Below are 24,644 nucleotides of genomic sequence, written 5' to 3' on the forward strand. Positions count from 1 at the left end.
TTTCATTCATTACTCATCATCACCGTCTCCTTTAGCCTAACCGGCATTACCGTGGGACCTAAAACTCAAATATATCATTTCATTTCATTTCATTTTTCGAATGTGTGTGTTTTCTCGAAGTTGTCTAGTATCCTACCACTTTCTTCATTCCACTAATTTTCCCATCATCACTATTCAGGTGGGCCAAAGTTGCCTAAAGGTCTTAAAAATAAATTCAAATAAGCTCACAAGGCAAGGACAAATAGTTTACAAGATAATATAACTCTGCTGTTAGCTGTCTGAGGCTTCTCGACCCTGGCTTTTTTTTTTTTTTTTTTTTTTTTACATTCTAAAACATTGAAATTTGTTTCACCAGTTTCAATACACGAATATACAATAAATTGCTCATAGGTACGTTGAAGATGAAGACACTAATGTCAAATAATGTTTACACGACAAGCAAAGTTCGATGTAATGGTGTCCCCATCCACGACACTATCGTATACTATCAGCCCACTTGCTTTATAGTGTCTGTATATATATATATATATATATATATATATATATATATATATATATATATATATATATATATATATATATATATATATATATAGAGAGAGAGAGAGAGAGAGAGAGAGAGAGAGAGTGATGGAAAGGTATATAGATAAGTAGAGAGATAGATATGTGTGTACAATTTGATTTCATATATTTCAGCCTTTAGGTTTCCATACCAATCCAAAAACTACTTTCAATTTTAGCATGTTTAGAGTTGTTGCAATTATTTTTTTTTTTAAAAAAGCTCGGAACCAAATAATTTTATTGAGTAATGGAAAGTATTTGATTGAAATTTTATATGTTACTGCACAGTAAGCTCTACTTAAAGTGCCATAGTAATGGGAGCTGAACGACACATCGGACCAAAGAATGCTTGGGGCCAGTCTTCACCTCCATAGTACAAATCTGTTCCCATAACCGCGGGGTGTGTGCCACTATATGGTGGTTGCCCCGTTTGTGTAACAAACTCATGACAGTACACCCAGATTAGCTAGTGGTCTAAAAAAAGTTGATTTTTGGGTGGCCATTTTGGATTAAAGTTTCTTATAGTGTCGTGATCTATTCGCAATCATACAACGTCAAAATGTTGACACATTGGGTACGGGAATTCGAACTTGTAACCGCAGATGATTGTATAATTTATCAATGAGGCATGTTGTGTTAATGCACGAATGATATCTTAATCAATCCATCTTAGTTTTTTCTTGCCATTCATTAGCATATTTACTTGGCCCTGTATAAAACTTTTTCGTAATATATCCACCACCGGTTATTAACCACTTTATTGAAACGATCACAATATTATATTTTAGAACTGGCCTTTGAAATTAATTCTTTGTTATATTTGCTTTAAAATTCTTTTAACTTCGTTTGTAAACATATTATTTTGGCTTTGTACATACTGTTAGACTTCAGTTTTTCGTTCTCTTTACGCAAAAAGGAGAGCTCTTCCTTTGGTTTATGCCCCTCACTCTCCACAAAACAAACGAAAAATAACATAAACAAAGAGTTATTTTTTATTTCAGTCACAATAGTTATTTCATCTGGCTGCACCCCAATGTCTGATTTGTTTTTTCTTTAAACACCTAACTTCCGTACATTTAATTCTTTCATTATTTACATCAACACGGTTCCGTATATTAAAGGTAAGTTTAGTGAAACCACGTCTTTTTTAAACTTTTTCTTGAGTAGAATATTTAGAAGCTCACATTTTAAATTGTGTCCATAAGCTTCGGGAATAAAATGATCGGAATAGACGCTGGCGTTTTCAACTTTAAAGATGTCTTTCCGACAGCATTTCTTTTGCCAAACTTTCCGCAAAGGAATCGAGGGAAATACATGATAAATAACTTTGCAACCCGTAGTATTTCTACTATAATTGCGACAAGTTCTGTAGAATTCGACATGCTTATAGGCTAACACGAGCACTACAGTAATTAATGTTTTCTTAATACAGGAAAGCAAGAATCACTCACTTTCTTGCAAAAATCAAAGAAACAAACAAGGGTGAATGACAAGGATCTTGGGCGAAAGCTGTTTCTGCTCCCGCCGTGACGTCACAATTTTACTGCATCTTCGGTTTTCAAAGAAGGGTAGTTATGACGCGACCTTAAAAGAGGAAAGGAACAGTAGGGTTTGCGAACTTTGGAAGCAGAGGGCAATTTCGCACACTGGTCAGATCAAACATTTCCGCGTAACAAAACGAAGGCCCCCCTGTAAAACCTCTTCATTTAAAGTGTTATTGTTAGTATCATAAATTTGCTGAAAGCAAACATTTTGAAGGGTTCGTCGATAATATCTGCTTTTTTTTCTCCTGCGCCCGCCTTCCAAACGAAGAGGTGAATTTTACAACATGACTGCTGTATAATAAGCGAGCGATTGGTAAAATGGTAAAAGTGTATTTTTATGTGTATGTGTGTGTGTGTGTGTGAGAGAGAGAGAGAGAGAGAGAGAGAGAGAGAGAGAGAGAGAGAGAGAGAGAGAGAGAGAACGAGAGAGAAGACAAAATATTAGTTGCAAGATGACATACTTCAATTGCCGTTTTCGGTTAATTTCGGTTCATATAGCAAAAAGAATACCGCCACCAGAGAATCCGCCTTCTCAACCAGAACTTTCAACTACAGTCTGTAATGAGTGTAGGCCTTATCCAGTTTTCAAATTGAATAGATGGGGTGGTAGTTCGGTTTCTTGACCTTGTAAAAATCTTCCCTTCTTTGATTTTGTTTGTCATCATTCCAGCCAGAAATGAAAAAAAAATGAGAATTCCTCAGTTTACAGCAAGGGGAATTGGGGACAAGACATTAAGGATGATATTCCTGGAAGCTCATGTATCACGATTGATTTATTGAATAGACAGAGGACACTTTTCTATGAAGGCTTTTCAACATGTTTTCTCACAAAGGGGATTTTCCTTTTGCAATCTATATGACCAGTGGCAATTTCAATCTTGGTCATTCCCGCCAGCGTTTGCATTTTCGAGACACAAGACGGGACGAGACTTTTCACTTCGTCTCGTCTCGTGTCTCGTCTCGTTTTCGAGACGGGACAAGTAGTCTGTCTCGTCTCGTGTCTCGTCTAAAAGGGTTCCGTCTCGTCTCGTGTCTCGTCTCGTTTACGAGACGAGACGAGACGGGACACGAGAAATGTCTCGTCTCGTGGCAACACTATTTGATATCCTCAATTGGTGAGCACGTTTTTTCCATGGACGCCCGATGGGAAGGCAGAGGTCGCTCCCCCCCCCCTGGCTCACAAAAATGTATACGTAATATAGCAAACCGCATATATTAAATACCAGATATACCAGACGTGATACAGCAACCATGGAGATGCCCCACCCTAGAAAATTGTCTTTGGGCGCCCCTACCTCTTTCTGATTTCTATCTTATGCCATAAACATATTCAATCTAAACTTATCATTTTAACATGAAATTTTTAATTATATTAGAATCATAGGCAAAGGTATGTATTTAGTTACTTTTCCTTTGATGGAGTCAATGTATTCATAGAAATTAATACAAAAATTTAATATTACGAAAAACGTATAAAAGATTGTTAATGTAATGAGAGCATTCTCACATATTAAATTCAGGTAGAGCGAAATTTTTCACAGTACATTTTGTTAGGTTCTAAATCACATTAGCATGAAACAAGTTAAAGAAGAGCGAACCTTATCTTCTTCCATTATCTTAGTATGAACGAATCGGTGACTCATAGAGCAGTTAACAGATCGAATCGGTCGCTCATAGGACAGTTAACAGTTCCTGTCGTACATAAGACTGTCGCAAGTGGCAAGACACCACCTGCGATATTTACACAGCGCACAGTTCTAATATGAGCGTGTATCTCCTTCCCACTTCTCACTATATTTGTGGAAGTCCCTTTACGGGCACACGTAGAGAACAGGAAGACTCTCTAAGGGAGTGAATTGATATAGTCAAACATAGAAATGTAGTATTTTAATATATAGAATATTGGGAGGAGTTTGTGGCAAACTTGGATAAGTAATAGATGGTATCAAATGCAAATATTTTTTTACTTATAATTCCATATCCTAGTACGCTTCATTGTGGGTGCACAAGCCTTCGAAGTTGCCAGCAGGTAATATGTTTTGTCATCCAGATTAAAGCAAAACGTCTGGAATGTCCATCAACCCGCTATACACAGCTGCTTTAGTCGTTCTCTTTCACAAGGATATCTGGTATACGGACAAAATCTCGCGGCCGAAACCTCGCCGCCCAAAATCTCGCCGGCCAAAACCTCGCGGGACAAAATCTCGCCAGGCCAAAACCTCGTGTGGCCAAAACCTCGCCGGACAAAATCTCGCCGGGCCAAAACCTCGCCGCCCAAAACCTCGCGTGGCCAAAACCTCGCCGCCCAAAACCTCGCATGGCCAAAACCTCGCGTTGCCAAAATCTCGCCGGGCCAAAACCTCGCCGCGAATGAAACTTTTCTTTAAAATTTAGCCAATGAATTTCTTAATATGCAATTCCACATTACAAATAATAATAATAATAATAATAATAATAATAATAATAATAATAATAATAATAATAATATGATACAAAACATAGTGTGCGTGGGCTTTCTCGGGTTATTCCCGTTTCCTCTCACTTTCTTTATTCCATCATTTCCTTCATCCTGGTCATCTACGTCTCCTTTAGCCTACAGGACATAATCAAGGGACGTCGTAAAAACTCATATATTATTTCATCCTTTCATAAATATTATTATGTTTTTGTTTAAATTTTAAGTTTTTGGATGTTCCAAAGTTCACGAAACTAACCCCGTTAGTTGTCATTACTTTCCTTATGCAGACTTTCTTTCCCTATAACCAGTTTAAAAACATCCTGTCGCCCTACCTTCACATTGAAATTCTCTAATACAGAAATAGAATTTTCATATGGTATCGCGAGACTTGGTCAAATACCCGTGATACTTCTTCTGAAACAGCGTCTTTTATACCGTCATCCTTATCATCTGTTGCAACATTTACATTTTGGTCAGGCGAGATTTTGGGTATGGCGATATTTTGGGGCACGAGGTTTTGGCCAGGCGAGGTTTCGGCCCCGCGAGATTTTGGGCCGCGAGGTTTTGGGAGGCGAGGTTTTGGTCCGCGAGGTTCTGGCCGCGAGCTTTTGTACCCAAACCAGGATATCTACCTTAACGTCCTAGTGGCAATATTAAACTAATAGGGTCAAAACGACGCCTAAAATGTGGAATAGAAAAATAATGACAAGATTTTTGAAAATTTGAATGAGAACTGGCAAATCTACAGAAAATTTGGAATCGACCAGCAAAAACGGCACGTTTCTAGCACTTGTGGTTTTCGAGATCTCACAAGTAAAAGGTCCAAATGGATGAATCGAGTTGCGGGATAGGACTTAGTGCGCCTAATAGAGGATGTGAAAATATATGTATGTGCAAAGTTATAGCGGCTGAGCGCCATAAGAAACGGAGGGGGAGGGGATCAAAGTTGGTGGGAGAAGAGCTATGCTATGTTCTAGAAATACATCAAATAAACTGTTGAATCGTGAAAATAGTGAAAGAGACAATAAAAACCGGTGATGAAAGAAGAATGGGTAAAGTAGATCTAGAATCTCCTATGCCATCTTGAAATTCGCCATTTTGAAATCTGTGGTATTTTTTGAAATGGAAAATTTGAAAATCTAGGAGACTGATACTCGTATATTGAAAGTTTGGATTATCACGAAAACACATGTAAGTTAAACATACAGTTAAACATATCCATAAGCCAAGAAAACTATCAGAGAAATTTGATATCCAAGTTGTATATTATTACATTATTATTACCAAATTTCATTGTTGGATATCAAATTTCCGAGTTGTGAATTATATTATTATTATTATTATTATTATTATTATTATTATTATTATTATTATTATTATTATTATTATTATTATTATTATTATTATTATTATTATTATTATGAAATTTCACTGTTGTATATCAAATTTCAGTGTCAGTTTCCTTGGCTTATAGATACGTTTAACTTACATGTGTTTTTGTGATAATCCGAACTTTCAACATACTAGTATCAGTCTCCTAGGTTTTCGTAAATAACTATAAAGATGATAGTATATCTTCCAAATAAGTACAGACAACGATCACTAAAGTTCATAATTGACTTTTTGAGAACATGCTGGCCCTAATTGATATATCACATGACTACCTTTCTATTTAAAAAAAAAATATAACATATTTCAAAATGGCGGATTTCAAGATGGCGGCGGAGGTTCGTGATCTACTCTGACTATTCTTCTTTTACCAATATATGAAAGTTTTCATTGTCTATCTTTCACTATTTTCACGATTCAACTATTTATTTGATATATTTCAATAACATAGCATAACCCTTTTCCCACCAACTTTGACTCCTCCCCCTCGGTTTCTTATGGCGCTCAGCCGCTATAACTTTGCATATATACATATTTTCACATCCTCTATTAGGTGCAACTCGATTCATCCATTTGGACACTTTTTTTGTCAGTGTCGAAAAGAATTGGGCTCAGACATAAAAACTTTTCTTGAACACATTTATAAACCTAGCATTTCAATATCTGTATCTCAGACCATGAAGTGCGTAAGTCACAAATCCTTGTTTTCGAGAAAACAGCAAAAGTATTTAGTGTACTTAAGCACTAAATACTTATTGGACATACTACATTATAGGCTTGGTTAATTATGTCAGCAACCCTTATAGAACAAAATAAAATCAACCATTCGTTGCAGATCTCCGAAAGATTTACAAAACTGGTTTTAACTCATTTTCGCCGAAATTGGACTTATGCACTTCATGCTCTCAGATACAGATATATAAGTGGTTTTGTATTATCTGTCAGAAATGTGTATTGGTGAAAGTTTGGCCGCGATCGTGTCAATGAAACACTAAAGGATAGCCTACACATAAGGTAGGAATGCAGTATTTCAGTGATAAAGCACTCACCTCTTGCGCGAAGGGATCTTGGTTTCGTTCCCAAAACATTTAAATTTGTGGGTGGACAACATCATGCCCGGAATTCTCCAATTTTCTCCTACACTGTCATTCCACAAATCATCTTGAAATCATTTACTTCCATTAATCACCTAGTCCTTTAGCCTAAAGAACATATATCAGCATCATCATCATCGTAGGTATTCTGCCATTATTGGCAGGTCATTGGTCACAGCTGAGAAGTTTCCTTGCTCCACGGTCTTCCACTAAATTCAATGTCGTACATCAATTATAGTCTCCTTCACCCTCTCCCTATCTCTTTCTTTCCTGCCACCATTCCTTCTACCACGTGAGTTCCTTCGTGGCTAAGCGGTTAGCGTACGCGCCTTTGGCGTGGGAGACCTGGGTTCGATTCCCGGCGGGAGCTCATGTGGTTCGGATTCCACGTTAATCAGTAGGTCCACGTCTCATATAGCCTCGCTGCTGAACGGGACGCTAAACTAAAATCAACTCAACTCAACTCCTTCTACCACGTCCCTCATGATACAATTTCTTCTTGGCCAATACCCAAACCAATTTCTCTTCCACTTCTCAATAATTTCTAAAATTTTTCTTTTTCTCCCTCATTATTTCTAACCCTCTCTCATTCGTTTCTCCCTCGACCTTGCTAATTCTCTCCAGTCTTCTTCACGCCCACATTTCGAAAATTTCCAATTTTTTTCACCACTTTTCCGTAATGTCGATGATTCTTCCCCGTGGAGTACGATACTTCACACGAAGCATTTTATGATTCTTTTTCTCAACTCTTTATTCTCAACTTCTTTACTCACAAAATAGACGTTTCTTCCTCCTAAATGTTTCTTTTACCGTTCCTATCTTCGTTTCATTTCACGTTCACATTTCATATCATCACTAGTAATACTACTCAGGTATCGAAAACTTGTCACTTGTTCTTTTTTTTTTCTCCCCTCCTACTTTTACACTTGACACCGACCACTTCGTTTCAATCTTCATGGCTTTTCTCTTTCTAACAATTATTTTTTCTCCAATACTCTTCACAGCTCTTTCTCACCTTTTCTACATGGAACGTAAAACTAGAGACTTGGTTTCATATTGGTATAAAAAATAGGTAGTAACGTATAGTGGCTCAATGGTACAGCGCTTACCTCTGGTGTGTGGGGTCATTGGTTCGATTCCAGAATAGGCAAAGTGGGCTTCATGGTGGATAAACACGTTTGCATGGGTTTTCTTGGGATTCTCCTGTTTTCTTCAGCTTTCTTCATTCCACTTTTTCGTTCATTATTATCGTAACAATCTCCCTTAGCATATAGTACACGTGAAGCACAATAGTTGAATGTTAAACTAAAAGCAAAAAGAAAAAGACGATAGCATTGAAATGGCTATGATTATTTTTATTTCTTAAATCTTCTTTGGAACGGGTATGATTTTTTATATTTTTTTAATTATTTTTGGAACGGGTATGATTGTTTATATTTCTTATTTCTTTTCGGAACGGGTATGATTTTTACATTTCTTAATTCTACTTTCGAACAGGTATAGTTGTTTATATTTCTTATTTCTTTTTGGAACGGCTATGATTGGTTATATTTCTTATTTCATTTTGGAACGATTCGATTCCCGGCGGGAGCTCATGTGGTTCGGATTCCACGTTAATAAGTAGGTCCACGTCTCATATAGCCTCGCTGCTGAACGGGACGTTAAATTCAAAATCAACTCAACTCAACTGTTTTTGGAACGGGTATGATTGGTTATATTTCTTAATTCTTAATTCTTCCAACTTCTTCCCACTTTCTTCATTCCACTATTTCATTCCTTTCTCATCATCACCGTCTTTTCTAGCCTAGTCGGCATAAGTGTGGGACGTAAAATTCAAAGATTTCAATTAAATTCGTTTCGAAAGAAAGCTCATGAATATATCGAATTGACTAGCAATAGGGAATCCAATAGAATACATTGAAAGGTAGAAGGAATATAGGGATCATGCATTATGGTCAAGTATGGTGAACCCTCCGAATATCGCATACTTGCGATTCTCACAAAATAAGCGCTGCTCCCTGTCACCCAACACTCCATCAGAACTGTGATATTCTGCCAGAGTACCATGGTGAGTTGGAACGTTGTTCACCAAACTATGCGTTTGTAAGCAGGAAAACATTTATCGGATTCCGGACATTTTAGAGCAGCTTAATAATGCATTTTCCCCACATTGAAGATACAAAGCAATTAGAACTTGATAATTTATTGTAGAGAAAACAAGATAGATTAGTATTCAAGAAAAATATTGTTCCGCTAAATTAATTTATTTTGAAGTTACTTTTATCTTTTCCGCATTTTATCTTCTGTTCTAATATTGAATACTTAGGCCTGGCAATTGTCAGATATTAGACCGAATATGTACAGGGTGACCCAAAATAAGTATACAGTCCTACAAATTATGACACTTTAGATTATTAAGATAATTAGTTTACTTGATTCTGCCTGTTCCAAGCTTAAGGTATGAGTAAAGAGAGATTAAGAACAAATAATAAAGAAACTAACTCACTACCTGAATGGATAAAAAAAAGACAATTATATAAAATATCATAAGCCGCTCAGTACGGGACTGTATACCTACTTTTAGGCCACTCTGTATAAAGTTCTGCTATAATTTTGTGAAGTGGATTTGATGTACACATTGTATCCGACGGGCACATGATTTATGTGCTGACTGTTGTAAGTGGGTGACACTGTACGTGTGTGTGATATTTCTAAGAGATGAATTACACTAATTGTAAACGTACGGAAAAGCAAATAGCTATTTTGTAACTATAACATTATGTAACAATAGTAATACATAATTCTAAAAGTAAGTGTAATAGTTTATAAGAATTTACAACTGTTTGAGAAAACATTTAAATCTTTTGAAATTTCCTGTTAAATTCGGATTCGATATTAGTCTTTTCCAGTAACTGATACTAGGACTTATTTTTTAAATACTAATTTGTCACTTTATGATTTTTTTGTTGAAGAAGAAAAGTGCAATATACCCTACCACGGAACACCGCAGAAGATTAATATCACATCAGATAAAAGGTAAGGGATGAAACATTTACACTATCAAGAATTATGCTCTGGATAATTTTCAGTAGCTAGCTCATTTTAAAAAGTATCTATCCGATATTCGGTCTGTTTACCTTACAGTTAAATTGCCTGTTTCTAAGTGTTGGGCTTTGGCGTAGGAGACCCGGCTTCGATTCCCGGTGAGAACTCATGTTGTTCGGATTCCACGTTAATCGGCAGCTCACCGTCTCATTTAGCCTCGCTGTTGAAACGGACGCTAAACTGAAATCAACTCAACTCTATGTGTTGGAGGAAGGAGAAAGGTGGCTCAGTGATACAATGCCTATCTTTAGTGCGTAGGGTTCCTCCTTCGATCGCCGGGCAAGTAAGTGTGGTGCACAACATTGTGTCCGTGGGATTTTTCTGGATACTCCCGTCTCCTCCTACTTTCTCATTCCACCAATTCTTTCATTATTATTCACTTGCTTTAATCATCGTCTCCCTTGAGACGTTAAACTGAAAGATTTCATTTCATTTCAAGATATTGGGTCTGAAAGAGGCAGTGTTACTTCTATAGGGAAAAGAATGCGCATTGATTTCTATGTTCGCCGTGTACACAAATAACTAACAGTCTTCAAGATAGAGCATGAAAGCACAAAGCTCACTCTTCTTGACTTTGGCAGTCATGAAGGTGATGGATGTAGTCAGTAGTCATCATTACTCTTAACTTCTCCATATACGCCAGGTCCATATTACCCGAAAAAAAGGAAAAAAAAAAAAAACTGGGTAGATCTCAGAGCCATATTAGAATGAACGTAGAACAAGAAAAAATTTCCATACCTCTGGTGATGAAACCCAGGCCACTTACTATACAAGGAGATGCATTAACGACTATGCTGCCGAGAAACAATTTCGAAAAGAAACAATATCTAGTTAAACCAATTGTGAGTGACCTTTTACCAGAGGGTTAAGTTCTGACTCCTTAAGCTCGTATTCACAACTGCTTCAAATTCGAAAATGTTACTATTCCTCTTGTTTACCTTCATTTTTAATACTCCCGCACAAACAGCAGCTGGTGTGTGTCTTTTCATTTCTCTCATTTTCACACCTTCATTCTCACCGTCATGATTAATTCGATTGGGTTAGAAAAGCGTGATTCACTAACCAAACTCATCATCATCAAAACACCGAACACGTATTTGAGACTTTGATCGTTTCTGATTTTGAAAACGTTCCTGCGTACACTATAAGTCATTACTCGACATCTTGTATATCACATTGTCATTAACAAATCATACAGCATAACTTTTTAAAAGCAATAAGTAATAACTGGTTGTAATTTAAAAAAAAAAAACGATTGAGTTTGAACGGAGCGATCAAGAAAACTTTTACCAAGTCTATTTCTTTGCAAACCGACAGCAATATTGCTTTAGTGACCTTGCGTAGCGTAGTCGCTAACGCTCTCGGTTCGGTGCGAGCGATCCTGCGTTCGATTCCCGGTGAGGGCACTCGATCGAAAAAGTATGAAACGCCACCCTGAATGAGGTTTTTCCTGGGTTTTCCTCATTCCCACCAGGCAAATGCCGGCGTAGTACCTAACTTATAGGTTCCAGACCGCTTCCTTCCGTTCCCTTTCCTTGGATAGTGTGTTCACGGAGAGGCAGGTCATCCCTCAAAACGTGACGGGCTAAATGGTCTAATTTCTAATCTTAATCCTACTATTGATTTGATAGAGCGCCAACGCGTCGTTTACTCTTTTCCAACATTTTTCTTTCTGTTTCCTTGGCACGCCCTCTTGCTATCAGCGCCCGAGGCAACAGCCTCGCTTGTCCTCCCGTAGCATGCAGCTATAGTTCTGTATACTAACAATGTTGCGAAACTGTTATCAATCATGGCGAATAAGCGACAAGAAGAACTATAACACTTACACTAACCACTATTTGCATTAAACAATAACAATAATAAAAGCAAAAATAGAAAAGAAAGCCAAGAATAAGAAACAAAACGAAACTGCGCTCTCAAGATCAAAAGTGGATTTTGGGGTGAACAATGGGGCAACCGCCCCAGGCCTCGTGCTTAGGGAGGTCTCGCGTTCTGAGCATGTTTTGTCCAAGAAATAGATACAAAAGCACATCGCACATACGCACACATATTATATACGTATATGGTAGATAAATTTTGAATTCGCACGCTCGGCAATTTTTACCAGTATTCTGTCCCCACAGGGTCATTATTGGTACTAGGCCCCACACGCACCTAACGCCGCCTCTGTTCAAGAGATAGCTTCATATAGCGGGAGAGATGACACTAGCAAAGGTTGATGGATGGGGTTGACGTCCGAAACATACCCTCGCGTTCTATTGGGTGGTGAAATTGGTAACCCTAGTTCAAACTTCACGACTCCTTGCGATCACTATAGCATCTTTGTAAAGAAACATAGTTTTTCTTACATCTGTATACAGAAACTGTTTTGAGCGTGACGTAAGTTACTAGTAAAATACGTGTAATTTATGTAAAAAACGTGACTAGTAAATTACCTTGCCGTACTTGCCTATAGCTTAACGTAGGATCCGAACTGCATGAGCTCCCACCATGAGCGGAGTTATGGGGGGATTGGGGGCATTGCCCCCCAAACTTTTTGACAAAAAATAAAAATGCCACCTATAAGATGTCCACCTACCAAGACCTCCGACACCGAGCAAAAGGTCTGCCCCCACTGTCCCCCCAGCAGAAAATTCCTGGCTCCACCTATGGCTCCCACCGAAAATCGAATCCGGGGCTTACACTAACGACATAGCGATGAGGTACAAATTCTTGCGCATTCTGAAATGACCCTGAACGATATTGAGAACTATCTTAACTCTCGTAAACCGATTATTTTAGGCATTTCACTTCCAGGATTCAGATATGACGTTGAAAAAGAAAACTATCCGCATTTAACACTTGTGGTGTTGCATTTCAGCTCGGTAGGTCATCATCGTAGATCTATTACTTCTCGGTGGGATCTCATGTGGTTAAGTTGTAGGTACACGTCATATATAGTCTCAGGTCTCTATATGTGGTAAGCACGGGGGGTGTCCTCCTAATTTTTACTGCCCTCCCTAAAATTTTCACAGTAGGCTTCCAAAGGAACTATAACATGGTTGGATCGGTCCCCAGTAACTACTACCTCCCTCTTTCATTTCTGGACAGGCTACGGGCCTGTATAACCTTGCTGCTGAAGTGGACGTTAAATTAAATTTACATCACTCGTTTCCTCTGGATATTAATCTTTTGAATGCGTATCAACAGATGGCAGCACAGCAAATACTATGATTGTCTTCTTGGTAAGAAGTAGTTTCAAGCAAGCCACTAGATGGCAGGGTAATATTGTTTCTCGCAAGGCAACATGTAATTCTGTCATCTCCACAATGTAGGAATGGTTTTTAGGAACATGCAGAAGAAATGTCTGTTTTTGGAGATTACTGATAACTGCTTCAGTTTGAATGCCATTTGAGCTTAGTAATACAGATGAAGATGATACCAGATTTCACGTATTTTTGTTGGTTGGTGGGACTTGCTTCTATAATAATATTGAACTTAGGCCCTTTTTTAAAAATAATAGAAATTATTTAACGATATACTAATATGAAGTCGTATACGATCGAATGCTATAGTTTAAGAATTAAAATTATAAGAATGATAATAACAGACAACTCTAAAATTTAGTATGTCTAAATGAAAGGCGATGAAATATTACAGATTCCATTTGAAAAAAAAGTATAATAGATGTTCACCAGAAACATTACATTAATATTTCCGTAATAGATACTGTAAAAAATTAGTTGCATAAATTGTTTTCATGCTGTGGCATTGGGACACTTCTCGAGAAATATATATCGGGTGTATCAAAAGTCTGGGGCCAGAGGCTAACTTTCTTATGAGCAGTGTTTGTAGGATTCCTTAAGAAAATTTCCCTCGACTGATGCAATTGTTTTCATATCAAATTTTCTCTGGTGCTCATTTGCTTTCTCTTTTATTTGCTATTTACTTTCACTTTTTTTTTTTTTTTTTACATAAAACACGCATCTAAACACACTATCAACAAGGAGCGCAAATTTTGCTACTTTGAAAATACACACTCACACACTATTGCTATTATATTCTTTTATTTCTGAAAGACAAAGTAAAATTTAAGCATTTAGATTGATTAACCAGTCACTATCAGAATTGGAGTTTCCTTTGTTTTTCATATTTTTTCGAAAAAAAAAAAAAACTCTTTTGCTAAATTTACCTACGAAATTTCACTAGGTTAGAGAAATTTTCCTCAAACCACAAACACATAAAGATACGAATAAATGGAAATTTATTGGAAATAGGTGATTTTCAATCTAAAATTTTTCCAGTCGTTTTGGTTTCACACTGATAAGGTGCAGTATGTTAAATGAGAAACCAATGATTCCGGTTCAACAGCCTGTTCGAACGGAACGTTACGAGCATTCAAAAGTGACACGGCCAACGTGCACGTTGTTGTGCAAGGTAGAGACCTGCACGGGCCGAATTTTTCGGCCCGAGCCCAATCCAGCCCGAATGTACCTAGGCCCGGCCCAGCCCGAGCCCGAACAATTTTGGAGATTTTCGGCCCTAGCCCGGCCTGGCCCGATAAGTTTTTTAAAATTCTTGGCCCAAGCCCAGCCCGGGCCCGATAAATTTTAAAAGTTTCATTTTGTAACATTTTTCAACGTTTGCCTTTATTCTAATTATCGTTTAACGAAAGTAAATAATTATCAAAGAATTGCAATTAATCGGCCCCAGCCCGGCCCGACGTGAAGAGAAATCAGTGTCGGCCCGCCCAAGCCGAGCCCGGCCCAAAGAAATAACAGAGTCGGCCCGCGGGCCGGGCCGGGCTTCGGGCCTCGGGCCGACAGCGGCCCATGCAAGTCTCTAGTGCAAGGGGATCAACAATATTTCTATTCAGATTCCGAAAAAATAGTGTATTGTTGGTATGGTGATGGCCCAAGGAAACAGTGCAGAAGTAGCAACATTGAGTTGGCCTATAGTGGCAGACTTTTGATACACTCAGTTATATATACTTTATTTTATGCATATTCAATAAACCTTATTCTATCTTTATGAATTCATAAATGCGAAATTTAAATATTGTATAAATTGTGCCTTCTCCAATTTTCGAAAATGCTGCATCGGATATTGATATTGGTTGTTGATGAAGACTTTATATTACAGCGAATTTTACATTGCCAACTTAAGCGAATCCTCACATTCGGCATTTTCTGAAGAAAGAATCTGAAATTTTAATGTTATACAAATTGTCTCTCTTCTTCCTCCTCCCACTCAGGAGAGGAATTCTCGAAAACTGAAACATGTATTCCTTATTATACTACTTTCTAAAGTAACATTATTATTTAATTTTAATAAAATATTAAATAATACTTTTGATAAAGTGGATACTTTCAAATATCTAGAATCAATATTAACAGAGGAAAATCATATTCACGAAGAAATTAAATGTCGACTAAAAGCAGGGAATTCGTGTTACTATTCGGTTCAAAATCTCTTGTCGTCGCGAATTCTGACGAGGAATTTGAAACTTAAAATATACAAAACGATAATCATGCCTGTTGTTTTGTATGGCTGCGAAACATGGTCACTTACTCTGAGGGAAGAACATAGACTGAAAGTATTTGAGAACAGGATCCTGAGACGAATATTCGGACCCAAGAGGAACGGGAATGGGGAATGGCTCAAACTTCATAATGAGGAACTACATAATTTATATGGTTTACCCAACATTGTTAGAGTCGTCAAGTCTAGGAGGCTTAGGTGGGCGGGTCATATAGCTAGAATGGAAGAAAGTAGAAACGCTTTCAAAGTCTTGACTGGAAGACCAATCGGAAAACGACCATTAGGAAGACCTAGGCGCAGATGGGAGGATAATATTAAGATGGATCTCGCAGAGATTGGAATACAGAGTAGAAACTGGATGCAGTTAGCTAAGGATAGAAGTCAGTGGAGAGCTTTTGTGAACGTGGCATTGAACCTCCGGGTTCCATAGGCCATAGAGTTAGTTAGTTTTAACTCTGTGTTAAAACTATTTTGTTTATTACAAAGTAAATACAACTATTATTTAAAAAGTAGTTTACAGGCTACCAAAACAACACGATACGTAATAAATGCAGTCGAATTCGTTCCTCTAGTCACTGCCTTAACTTCGATTTTTGGGGAAATGTTGTTCTGGCAACACTGTAATTTCTATGAATGGCCCGGGTTCGATTCCCGGCGGGAGCTCATGTGGTTCGGATTCCACGTTAATCAGTAGGCCCGCGTCTCATATAGCCTCGCTGCTGAACGGGACGTTAAACTCAAACACAACAACAATCTATGAATGGCAACACTGAGAACACTTCAGGTTCATATTTTCCGTTGTTGAATAACATTATCTATGATTGTGGTAAGTGTCATTTCATTATCTCCTTTCACTTATGAATAGAGACATGAAGTTTTCGTTTTATTTTATACCTGAAATCGGTGTTATTTTTTTTGGCCAAAATCGGTGTTATTTTTCGCGATTTAATATAAGCAAATAGGAGTAATTTGCTTTATTTTGTAATGGTTTTGAAAAGCAAGTATATTGTCAACATAGAGAAAGTGGTCTGTGAAAGTTAATTAAAATAAAATATAATTTTAAAATTAAACGATTAGTTTTAAATTTTGACATCTTAAAATTTAAAGGAATAAATTATATATTTGGACGTACCATCTGAGAAAAAATGGCTCGATATCGCTCCTAAACATGGATTTATTTATTGTATGATTTGAATACATATATCGACTTAAAACAACACTGCAGTGTTTCTTAACATTTTCTTCACATAAAAAAAAAAATTCAATTCACAATATACTTATTTAAAACGCAATTCACATCATTATAAACACACATTTTCATTTATTGACGAATTTATAGTTTCTTCAATGTTTCTTATTTTGGAAGAACAAAATTGTCAATGTTTCTACATTTTCTTCTTTAAGGTTTTGTCTCCTTACCGTAACTACGAAGTTGTGTTCTGAAAAATATCTTTCAGAATCAACGTTGGAAGTTGGCAAACATGTTGCTTCAAGAGCAGAGGCAGCAAAATCTCAGGAGGTAAACTTTCACTAACCAACCAGTATAAAAATAACAGAACAGATGGTCTTCTATGAATTACATTTTGTTGCAAAGGAAATTTTATTTACCGGTCAACATGGCGATTTCGCGAATCTATCGTTTTTTATGCACTCCACTTCGGTGTTATTTTGAAAAAAGTACCAAATTCGCGTTATTTTGCGATTTAAAAACAACAAAAACTGCATTCTATCATATATTTAGGTATATCTATATAGACCTACTTTACTTTGCCTTTTTCAAGTTTTCGATGTTATCGTTAAAACGAAAACTTCACGTCCCTACTTATGAATAAAAAAAAAGCACAAGAAAAATGGTAAAATTTGCATTATTTTTAGTACGTTAGTCTCTTAAGAATTGCGAATATGCTGGATTGACAAATCTCTTATGTACAGGAGTCAAACTAAAGCTTTAATCAGTTCTAGTTAGAATATAAACCCCTATATTTTGGAAGTCTTTCGTACCAATAGCTTCACGATGTCAAATAAAACTCACTTGCTTTCTCACGTTGCTTGTTTTTTTCTTATCTGCTTATGTATTCCTTTCGTTATGCAGATGTTTCGTTTTGATTTTACACCAAATAAATTCCAATCCAAAACACATAAAACTTAAACACATGGTGATTGACCAAACTACAAAGATAGGTTTAACGTGTTCGAAAGATATTACTTTTTTACTTTTCTCTTCATCTTGGGTTTTGTACACTTTCTCAATCATTAGTTGGAATTGAATGTCTTTATCCCACTTTGTACTTAGTCCACACTGTAGCATCCGCGCTGCAAAGTCGTTGAATTTCGATAAGTACGGTGAGTGTTTTGGAACAGCGTAACCTCCAATGTATGAGACAACGGGCTCTTCAACTATATGGATCAAACTATCACCGGTGGATGTAACAAAATCTGCTTTACTCCGAAATTCTAGGATTGTTTTGTGAGCCAGGAATGCACTTGTACCTTGGACAACAGAATGCATTGTTGATGAGGAAGATCTTACTACGAATAGACGAGGAATCATTTTCCTTAATGTAGGGCTTTCTGACTGGGTTATTATTGGACAATGCGTCGAGAAACATTCTTTCAATAACTCACTGTCTGCTAATTGCTCCAACGTGTCTATAGCTTGAAAATGTGGACGAGTAAGAAATCCTACAATTGAGGTTTGATACAAGGACCCCATTATCAGAGCAAAGTACATGGACATAAGTAGCACTACTTTTAAGAATATTGAATGAGGCTTATATGAAATTGAGGTCTGCAAGTAGATTGATATCAGCTGCAAAACAATGTCAAAATAATTTGCCCACTTCTTTGATTTAACTGAAAACCTGATAAACAATACACACACGACCGCTAAGCATAAAATAACACCAGCAACCGAGTACCACACTGCCAGTTTGAATGGCATAAGTAAGGCCACCCATTGAGGAACAAGTTTGGGCTTAGAAACAACAAAATTCATTGACGAAACAATAGAAGGTTGGGTAAAATCTCCAATGTCAGCACGGTCTAATGAAATTCTAGTTCTGACAAGTGTTAGGTCTATTTTATCATTGTAAACATCTCCCATCATATTAAACCACGTTCCATTAGGCAATTTGACTCCAACGTTATCATGTATAGTAATTACTTTGGAATAATTCATGTAACGAGATAACGTTTTATGAAATTCCCAATCGGGTCCTTGAAATGGTTGCCCTTTAGACGCTCTGAAGAAGTAAGGAGGGACTTCGTATCCTGATAATTTTAGGGAATATCTTGCAAGATTGTGTAACTTATTCGGGAAGAAGTTTGAGTTACTTGTAAGTGAATTGCATGAAGAATTCATTGCTACATCCTTGTAGATAATTGAATTAGTGAAGGGGATGTATGTATATATTCTGAAGTTCTTAGAAGTTGCACTTTTTGATACAATTAGAACGTTTAATATTTTGTATTTCCAAAATGTGTATAATACAATTTTCACAATGTTGGCAGCATTTTTATTACTACAAAGTATTATAAGGAATCTTGTTTCAGTATCCCAGTGTGGGCTCATTTTTAAATTATTAACTATGTCATGAATTTCTTTAATTTTGTTCATGATTATTATCCAAATCCTTACTTTCATCTTGAACTTTCTCTGTTTTATTGTCTGAATACCAATAGACAACCTTGTTGTGTCGAAGTTTATCACTGGTGCTTCACATGCTTCATGAATCCTTTGTAACATGTGAGTGGCACTGTCATCGACTGTATGACACACAACAATAATGAAGTCTGGCTGGTTGTAATTCCCGTTTCTCTGAATATTATCAGGCAACAAACTCCATAATCTTGTTAACGTATTCTGAACCTTTTCAATGTCCATTTCTTCTGAGGTAGATTGAAAAATATATGATATTTCAATGAAGAATAAATAAATCCATAAATCCATATTGAAGTTCTTTATTTTAAGATCTGTAATAAAAGTAAAGTGAATCTCATTAATTACAAGTAGTTTTTATTGTAAAATTATCTTCATTACATAGCACATAGATCAATATAGCATGCATGATTCAGTTTTCTCCCACAATGTTTTCTATTATAAAGTTCCTGTTATATACGATATAATATAAAGTCACTATAAGTGTGGTCCTAAGACCAATACAAAGTTCTCTATTTAGTTTGAGTTAAATAGGTGTTCCTAGACCCAGGCAGCCAAGAGAAAGGATTCCCACAAAGCTACAGGCAAGCTAAGTGGAAGTGGTTTAGGAATACTGAGTGCTCCAAGCAAGCAAAAAGAGGTTGGTGTTCCACAGAGCATCAGGCAAGCTAGATAAACAGAAAAACACAGAGCTACAGGCAAGCCAGGTGGGCAGGAGGTCTCAGAACTTCAGGCAAGCTAAAAGGATTGAGTTAAATTAGATCTTTAGTGCTCCAGGAAAGCTAAACGAGAAGATTTGACCAGCCGAACCTGATGTTAATGGAGACGTTACATATCTTCTTTTGGATAGAAGTGGTACTAGTGTCCTGTTTCTATCTCATATCCTGCTGATGATGATGTTCCTGTCTTCAGCTCCTTGTAGTAGAAGAACACTTGGTTTTGTTTATAAATAAGAAGCACGTGTTGCTGTTTACAAATATAGACCACGTGTAGGATTCTAAATGTTCTAAATTCACACAATGTTCTAAATTTCACAACGTTCACAATGTTCTAAATTTAATTTAACATTATTGAATACCTGCGCCATCATTATATCTAACCTATTGATGTAGGAGGGCTATTGTTTCAACGTTCGATAAACCAACAGAAGACAACCACGTGAGATGACGAAACGGAAACAGAGAAGAACCACGTGAGATGACGAAACGGGAACAAAGGAGAACCAGGTCAGAGGACGAAACGGAGGCAACGCGAAACTGATGAGGTATTTGTGTCAACGGAAAAGTTGACAGTTAACGTCCTTGTTTACCAATGACCCCAGCCATCTGGTAGTGTTGCCAGACATAGTAGTATTACGCGAGATTTCTTTCATGTGCCGAAGTTTCTTCAAGAAGAAAAGAAAGATGGACCTAACCAAATTTATCTGAGAATCTAATATAGGGACAACATGAAACCCTGCACAAAACTAATATCAAGAACCTTGTAAGTGTTTTCATTATGAACACAGAATTTTTGAGTGTGTGAGAGGAAAGTTCATTCTGGCCACTGTACTTAATGACGTCTACACTAGCTATCTCATGACTCAAGGTGGCGTCCTTACAAGGAAAGCAGAGTGCGTGCTTTGGTTCGCGGATATAAAACTTGCATTTCGATGTCGAGAAAGTTATGAACAACGTGAGGGAAATTATTCACAACAGAGACAAGTACCAAGAGATGGTATGAAAAATTCAAGGCTATCGGAAGTATGTTAGATTATATTACAGTTTGTGTATGATCCCATAGACGAAGACTGTGGTCTGAGAATGGAATTTTGCGAATCAATGCTTATCGGTTTACAAGCAGATGGTGACCTTCTGTTTTGATTCTGTACGCAGATGAGGGTACATTTTGTTTCAGAAGAATTAGACAGGCATAACTGCTGAATTTGGGGTTTTGACATCAGATAGCAATGCACATACTGGGCAGTTCCAAACTCTGTGAGAAATGCGCAGTTTCAATGAACAACATCATTTGGCGATTTCTCTTTGAGGATGACGCATAAATGGCGAAAGCTTTCTGAACGTGCAACAGATGCTCCTTCTGCGAGAACTTGAGAGCTTAAGTATAATCAATGAAGTCGACATGCAACAAGATGTGCACCACCACATTTTGCCATTTATATTCTGCAATTTCTTACTGAACAATTTCGAGAGAGGTAGATTGACTGAAGAGGGCCTACGCTTTAGCGTACAAGATCACCAGGATTAGATCTTCTGATTAATAACTGTGTTGACATGTGAAAATAGAGATGAATGCACAGAAACCAACTACCTGGAAGATCTGAAGGCCAATGAAGTGAAACCATTCTGAATATCCCTGAAAAGTCATTCTAGGTTTCAGAAAAAATACTGTGGCAGTGTTTAGACGTTGTAACATGTCACTATGTTAGTTAGCAAAAAAAAGTTGTAAGTTACTATATAAATTCATTCCATTTCAAGTCTTCGATATACTAGTTTCGAATTTGTCAAATTTTGAATATAGCGCCTCTAGTGGCGATTGTTGTTACTTCACCCAGCACTTGAGTTATCCTCATCAGATGTGTGCTGGAAATGTACTCGGTAAAACCTTGTAATAGTAAGCTATATCTATCGAAAATTGGTAAATTATTCTGTTAAAGAGTTGTGTGTATATTACAAGTGAATTCAATTTGACATTCTAAAGTGTGGACTGTTATTTACTTAATATTCTGGTGAGTTGTTTAATAATATTCTTAAATTTAATTCGAATTCATATATGTTCTAATGGAGACTTAACTGTTTGATTAAATGGGATATAGACATTTTGTGTTAACCATACTTATAACTTCCTATATTCGATATGTGTATATATGTTTGAAAATTCGGTATAATTATTCAAATCTTTTTAGGTTGTCGTGGAACACGATTAAGTTGAGATTTATTGGGACTAATATTAATTCCACTTGCATTTGATTTAAATGTGTCAAATTAGTAGCAGTGAGTTTAATGACTTGTAAGGAAACTTGTAATGTCGATTGATTTTGTTTATAAAGAAGAGCTTCCTAAATCATTGACTTATTACTTAACGAAACTAATATTAAAATCCTTGACCTATTTATGGTTTTGCGATTGGCCTAATTTTTAGGAAGGTTATATGGTATTTATGATTAAGCTGAATATATGGTGGTCCTTAGGATTTCTGGCAACTATTCTTAATTTGAAAATATATATTGTTTCTCAAATGTGGCGGGTTTTCACAGGTGGGAGGCCAGTACCGAGTAACGAGCCCCTATCTAAATAGGAACGTTACAACGTGAATTGCGCACAATTGAGGATATGGGTATGAACCTTAGGAAACATACAATAAAAACTTTGAACCTTACTGTAAGTTCATATAAAAAATTGTATTAATAAATTTAATACAAGTAGATTTCAAGTCACACAGTTTTAGTTTCCTGCAAAAGTTTATAAACTTCCTCTGTTTATTTGAATGTTAGAATTTCTTTGTTTGCTTCATAAAACTCTTGAGACATTCTTCTCACATTTAAACACATTGCTCAAAACTTTCGTACAAATATGTATATATATACTGTTTTAGGCTACTACTTGTCCGGCGTAAAAAATCTTTTGTTCAGATAATTCTGAATATTTTAATACTTTTGACTACATTAACCCTTAAATCGCTTGAACACCCAGTGTCTCGCAAATTACGAAGCCATTTAAACCGATTTCGTAGGGTTAAAAAAACGTAACTTTAATGTTTGGTTTAGCTGGAGTCAAGTATTTAGGTCTCTTTGTTCTTTCCATTCTTCAAAGATGACATCACAAGCCATTCGCGGTCTTTGCGTGCGATAATAAATAAGATTGAAAGTGGTACAAAAGTTATTGTGGTCGTATTTCGAAAATCAAATATCCGTAGTTGGGTCTGTACATTACGAAAACAAAATATTCGTGATTTAACGGTCAACCTTTTACATACAGAGTCCATTCTGCAAGGCAATTCCGTTCGTACCGGAGAGATTTTTCTTTTAAATGTTCTCAGCCCAAATCCTAATTGGCAAAGAGTCATGAAACAATAAACAGGATACGTATAATAGAAGAAACATTCAGATATTATATTACTTACGAAGATTCAACGAATTATTAGCTCAAGAAAGCGGGCAAGAAAAATGCAAAATAGTTCCGAAGTATGATTCTTAATTTGTCCTGGTCTACAGGTAATTAGAAATTGGCCACCACTGGAAACAAATATATTTTTCTCTTCAAGTAATCACCACAAATAAATCAAACAACCATACATCATATCAAAACAAGTGAGAAAACACCTACATCTATTGAGATCTACAGTATTCTAGCAATCCTGTAAAGCAATGCAGAAAGCAACGTATGCCTTCCTTAATAACTTCCCCTTCACTCAATAACAGCATGTAAACATAACAGCAGCGACTCAACGAGAGAAATACAAGAACTTAATCAAATACACAGTACCCAACACTGATCACCCTGATACACCGCTCCTTATATACCTAATTAAAAAATTCAAATCGTTCCCGCAATGTAATGAAAATGATATTGGCAACACTGCCAGCTACAGTTGTAAACTAATTGCATCGTCTGCTACTGGCAGCATCAAATTGTATCATTAGTTAATTCTATCAAACTCACGCGCTCTAAATGATTTGATTCGTTCGATTTGATTCGGTAGTTCGTTTTACCCAACTGCTTTGAGTGGCGGCGCCACAGTCTCCACTCACGTAACTTAGTTGCAGTGGGAAAAGCAGCTGTAACCTCTCATACTCACTCTATGGTGCGCAAGACAAACTGTTCTCTTGTAGTCAAACCGTTGCTGTGTCACAAGCACTGGCTTTCTTCTTATTTCTCTAATTTTAGAATTGTTATATTTCTTTTGTACAGCATTTCTCGTTTATCATGATAAATATCAGTCTTAAACGGACTTAACGAACTCGAAACTGTACCTACATTTTGTATATTTTGTTTTATCTCAAAATCTTTATATGCATGTTTTTGAAACAGCACATAACCACTTGCAACATTTATCTTCATTCAAAGTGAACTTAATTTGTTCTGGTGAAAGAGGACTGGTAATTGTGTGCAATATTTTTCGCATATTGGAAGTAATATGTTCTGTCCTGGGTAAAGGAAGATTAATGCAATGTCAAGTGTATTGTATTTCTGGTAACTTTGAAGAAAAGAATAAGATCTAAACATACGAATTGTAAGACATTTGCAAACGTGCCATTACTGTTGATAGTTCTTAACATTTGTAATTTTATATTGATCCTTTCCGAATTTTTGTTT

Source organism: Thermobia domestica, chromosome 8, assembly GCF_964235325.1.
Source record: "Thermobia domestica chromosome 8, izTheDome1.hap1.1, whole genome shotgun sequence".
Taxonomy (NCBI): Eukaryota; Metazoa; Arthropoda; class Insecta; order Zygentoma; family Lepismatidae; genus Thermobia; species Thermobia domestica.